Source organism: Elephantulus edwardii, unplaced genomic scaffold (genome assembly GCF_000299155.1).
Source record: "Elephantulus edwardii isolate Elephantulus edwardi_28Jun2011 unplaced genomic scaffold, EleEdw1.0 scaffold00221, whole genome shotgun sequence".
Lineage (NCBI taxonomy): Eukaryota > Metazoa > Chordata > Mammalia > Macroscelidea > Macroscelididae > Elephantulus > Elephantulus edwardii.
In genome coordinates, this window is record NW_006399971.1 from 252,698 (window position 1) to 258,068 (window position 5,371).

General features: G+C 39.3%; 1 pseudogene; it reads left to right on the forward strand.

Moving 5' to 3' along the window:
* Nucleotides 1-321: 321 nt before the first annotated feature.
* Nucleotides 322-3,153, forward strand: LOC102852575 (annotated as a pseudogene).
* The last annotated feature ends 2,218 nt before the right edge of the window (nucleotides 3,154-5,371 follow it).

Below are 5,371 nucleotides of genomic sequence, written 5' to 3' on the forward strand. Positions count from 1 at the left end.
TGGGATAAAAAGTGTCATAAAATAATATTATGAGAAACTATATTCCAACAAATGAAAACTCAAAAGAAATGGTGGGGAACATTCTAACCTGTTGTTCCTGGTTCCCAAACCTGGAAGGATCTGGGATTTTGGTTGTACTGACATTTCACATTGTGAAGTTTTCCATTTCAAGAGAATAGAATACTTTCTCATTTTTGTTTCTTACAGTAGAGTTTCATAGTCTTCCCTAAGTCTCTTTTTTAAAAGTAATTTCTATTATCTCTGGCACACAATTCTAGGAGTCTGATTGATTTATATCTATGTGCCTCTAGAAACACTGGCATGGTTCCTAAACAGAAAACCAGCAAGTCACCACTCCTTTGGAAAGTGAAGCACAAAGTAAGTGGACTCTAACTTATCTTTGTCATATCTTAAAGTGTCAAATAAGAAAGACCAAACAATTAAGGTAGTTTTTGGATCATATTACTATCCTTAAGTGGTGCAAAGAGCTAAATACTCAGTTGTTAACAGGAAGTAGAAAGTTTAAAGATATAATTTTTTTTAAAAAAAACAACAAACTCCACCCAGCAAAGGCTCGCAGCCTTTGAATTTCATAGGGGTCAGCGCTTGAATGGACTTCAGAATATTGAGACTCTTAGAAAGGAATCCTCTTCTGGTGGAAGGAAATCAGCTTGCTATGAGCAGCAGCAAAAGAAACAGTACATGAACTCTATGCCATTTCAGATTAATATTAAAATTCAAGTTGCTGTCTAAAAATGTTGTATCTACCACTCTATTTTTTCATTATCTTGCATATTTTTATAGGAGGGAAAAGCCATGGATGAAGACATGCAAAGTCTGACTAGTTTGATGAGTATGATGCAGGCTGACATTGGCAATTTAGATAACTTTGAAAAGATGCTGAAGAAGAAGACACTGAAAACTGAGTTAGTAAAGAAGAAAAGGTAGAAAAAAATTACGAAATTTATGAACAAACTTAATTAAAGGGACTTGGCCACTGTGAATGCAAATCCATTTGGTGATCCTGATACAACAGGTTTCAATCCTTTTGGGAATCTTGACTCAGAAGATCCAGTCACTGAAATAGTTTCACCTAAACAACCAGAAGAATCTTTGTCTAGAAACAGCTATCACCCCTTTAAAGAGATACAGTCTCCACAGTATTTGAACCCATTTGATGAGTTAGAAACCTTTGCAACTATAAAGAATTCTCCTTCCCTTTCTATAAAAAGAAATATGTGAAGCCTGTGGACATGAGCAAGTACCTCTATGCTGATTGTTCTAAAAATTGAAAAGAAGAGTTGGATGAGTCAAATTCTTTTTTGAGCCCAAACTGATGTCTCCACTCAGTAATTTGGTAAATCCAACTCAAGAACTTGAAACCTACAGGAGAGTGAAAAGAAGGGCATCCACTCCACCAGTTACCTCACTGAAGACAGAAGGAGTAAATGAGAACAGTTGTCTTTGCAAGCAGAGATCTCTCAGCAAGTCTTACACCAAGTCCTGTTTTGGAGTGAAGTCAAATGCTAGTCAGGCACTGTTTGTGTCGTGCAAAGAAGTTGAGGAAAACTACTGGGGCATAAAAATCACCAATTTTACTACATCATGAAGAAATGGTTTATCTTTGTGTGCAAAAGCACACCACTTTAGACCAGATTTAATTGACCAAACATCTCTGAATCCTCAAAATATTAAAAAGAACAACAAATAGCCTTACAATGGATTCACCAACATAGGATTTTCCCAGTTATTGGAACCTCCGCTAGGGTTTTGTTAGCAATTCCCAACAAACTGACTGTTATGACTGACCGCTATCAAATAAGAGCTCATTTCAGTGGCCAATAACTAAATGTTACTGAGGGGGGGGGGGGGAACCCAAACCACCAAACACCAGTAAAAGCACATAGAAATGGGAAACTATGAAACAGATACAAATAGATCTATTGATCAGAAAATGTTTTATGCAGAGCTTCGTGATCTAAAGCGAGAGCCTGAACCGCAGCCCACCAGTGGAGCTGTCAACTACTTGTCTCAAGAGGACTCCGTATTTGTCAATGATAGTGGGATAGAAGAGTCTGAAAGTGAACACCAGACTCCTGACGATCCCCTTAGTCCAAGTACAGCTTCCTCTTACTGTCACAAGCTAAAAGTGACACAGAACCCCAAAAGTCCCAGTAGGACTGCCAGAGGTCTTCAGGATCTCATGACCCTGAGATGTGTTTCAGTATAGATTCAACTCAATATAGACTTTGTTAGGCAAGAGTTGAAAGCTGAGGTTTTAGACTTAAGCGACTTATATTTTAGTGATAAGAAGGATGTGACTTCATCCTTAATTTATGAGGGAAAAAATAAGCAAAAGTTTCAGACTTTCACAGATAATAGTAACTTGGAGCAAGAAAAGCTAAATCATTCTAGACCTTAAGACTGCAGATCAGGTCCTGAATCACCTATCAAGAAGCCAAGTTTATCTCCCACATCTAAGCTTGGATACACTAGAGATGCAGACCTTGCAAAAAGAAAATCTACTTCCCTGGGACAGAGTCTGAGCCAGAAGCTGAGAGTCACAGTAAGTCATGACAATCTTTCCACAAAATCCAAACAGCATTGAATGTTATCCAGACAAGCAAAATTTAAAGAGCAAACAAGAATTCTGCTTGAACAAGCAAGGTGCGATACAGCTTTAAAGGCAGGACATAAGTAAAATACCAACGCAACCACCCCTCTCTGCAACAGGCAGCTAAGTGATCAGGAATATAAACAGTGATATCAGCAGCTGAGAGAGAACTTGTCAGCTAAAAGCAGAAGGTCGATCTGGAGTGAAGATGTCAGAACTTCCCAGCTATGGTGAAACGGTTGTAGAAAAGTTGAAAGAAAGGCCAAAGTCATCTGGAGAAGAAAACACTAAAATTAATGGACTTGAAGCTGAAGACATTCCTAGTAGCTCTTTGCCACAGGTGACAAATTCATTCTCTGGTGCTATTTAGGAAGCAGTAGCTGAGAGCTCAGAGCCGGACATTAAGAACAGCACCAAAGGTCTCGGGGATGAGCGATACCAAAAACAGCTGAACATTCTTAAAAAATCCTGTTATGTTCAACAAAGATGCTACTGTCAGGAAAACTCAAATGAGTAGAGGCAATGATATGACCTGTTAAACCAGGGAATTGCATCAATGAAGACAAGCAGAAGACTGAAGCCCAGAAGTGACACAAGCAGCTCCTCCTGGATGAGCCAGAGGGCATGATAGACAAGCACAATGCATGCTTCAGGGACCTCGACACACTGGAGAAGCAGGCTGAAGACGAAGACAAGCATTCGGAGTAAATTCTAGAGCAAAGCCAAGGCAAGATTGCCAAGAAAGAAATGTGCTCTTCAGTAGAGGCGTGCCAGAAGCTCCCAACATTTTAGCATCTTGGGTCCCCAGACCAGAAAAAGTCAATCAGCTCATTGTTGATTTAAAACTTTGAACACTTTTACTCTCCTGCCTTTATGGATAACATACAGAATTTTTTTAAAAAGAAAGAAACCTTTCGTGAATTAATAGTTAATTTGTGAGTTAATAATTTCCTTGCAATCATGTGAACTTGGTTTGCAGACACCTTGTGAGTGAATGATATTGGTGATGTTCGAGAAACTTTTCAAAGGGGGGAAAAATAGTGTTTCGCTCACTAATTTCCCCTTATATGTTGATAGGAATGAAACTTTAAAATGTTATTATTGTCTTTTCGTTCTTAATACCATATTGAAGATGCGAGGGGACTAAGAGAGAGATAAGAAAATGTCCGTGAATGATTTCTCCCCTATCCTGCTATATACAACACTCTGCTAAATTTTGTAGTTCATTTACACTCAATCTAATTACTATATTGTGTTCTATTTACCAGAAGGAAGCTTTATTTTCTTAATATTAAGCCTCAATCTATATTGAAGCCTGCATTCCTTGACCTTCTGCAGCAAAAACTTCAGATCCTTAGTTTCAGAAAGCAGGGTTGTGTCATCTATATAATGTAGATTTTTGATGAATCTTCCTCCAATCCTGATGCCACATTTCTCCTTATAGAGCCCTACCTTCTGGATAATAGATTCTGCATATAGATTAAAAAAGTATGGAGATAGGACACATCCTTGATGCACATCCATCTCAATTTTGAACCATGCAGTGTTTCCTTGCACTGTTCTAATGATTGCCTCCTGGTCCAAGCATAGGTTTTGCATTAGCACGATCAAGTGTCCTGGGATTCCCATTCCTCTTAGAGTTAGCCACACTTGTTGTGATCCACACAGTCAAATGCCTTTGCACAATCAATGAAACCCAGATAGACATTCCTCTGCCACTCCCTTTTAGCCAAAATTCATCTAACATTAGCTAAATTATCCCTAGTATCATGTCACCTTCTAAATTCAGCCTGCACTTGTGGCAGTTCTCTATTGATATGCTGTTCCAGTCGTTTTTGGATAACGTTCAACAGAATCTTGCTTGCATATGGTATTAATGATATTGACTGTTAACAGTTTTAGTTTGCTCGGCTCCATAGTCAACACTCTTGGCACCATCGGTCAGGAAATAAAAAGATGTATTGCGATGGAAAGTCCACTGTTAGGGACCTCTCCAAACACCAAAGAGCAATGATGTCACACTAGAGACTAAGGTGCACCCGATACAGACCATGATCTTTGCAATCACTTGCTATGTGTCAGAGAGCTGGACATTGACTAGGGAGGATAGAAGGAGAATTGATGCCTTTGAGCTGGGGTGTTGGAGAAGAGTATTGAATATACCATGGATTGCTAAGAAAACAAACAGGTTCATCCTGGATAGAGTTAAACCAGGCTGTTCCTTGGTGGCAAGGATTCTGAAGCTTCGTCTGACATGCTTTGGACATGTTTCAAGGAGGAACGAGTCATTGGAGAGGGATATCATGCTTGGAAGGGTGGAGGGACAGCACAGGAGAGGAAGACCCTCTAGGAGGTGGGGTAATCAGGGTAGGTGTGTCAGAGACAGTGAGATTGGCAAGGGATAGAGCAGGGCTTAGGGATGTTGTACGTAGGATCACTATGTGTCACAGGCAACTCGATGGCACATAACAAGAACAACATATACCAGTGGGGTTTTCTGCAGTTGTTTCACATTCCACTGACTATAAAGATAATGGTGTTCCTCTCCTCTGCTTGCCTCAGAGTATAGTTCTTTTAACATAGCCTAAGACAAGCCCTATGATTTGAAGGTGAACTGTGAGGATTAGACTAATTGACATGCATTAGTTTACAAAGACAGTCTTATCTCCCAAGAAAGTATCATCTTGTTCTCTGGATAATTATTATATCTAGCTTGGTTCTGACATTTTACTGGATCTCAATAATTACTCGAAAATG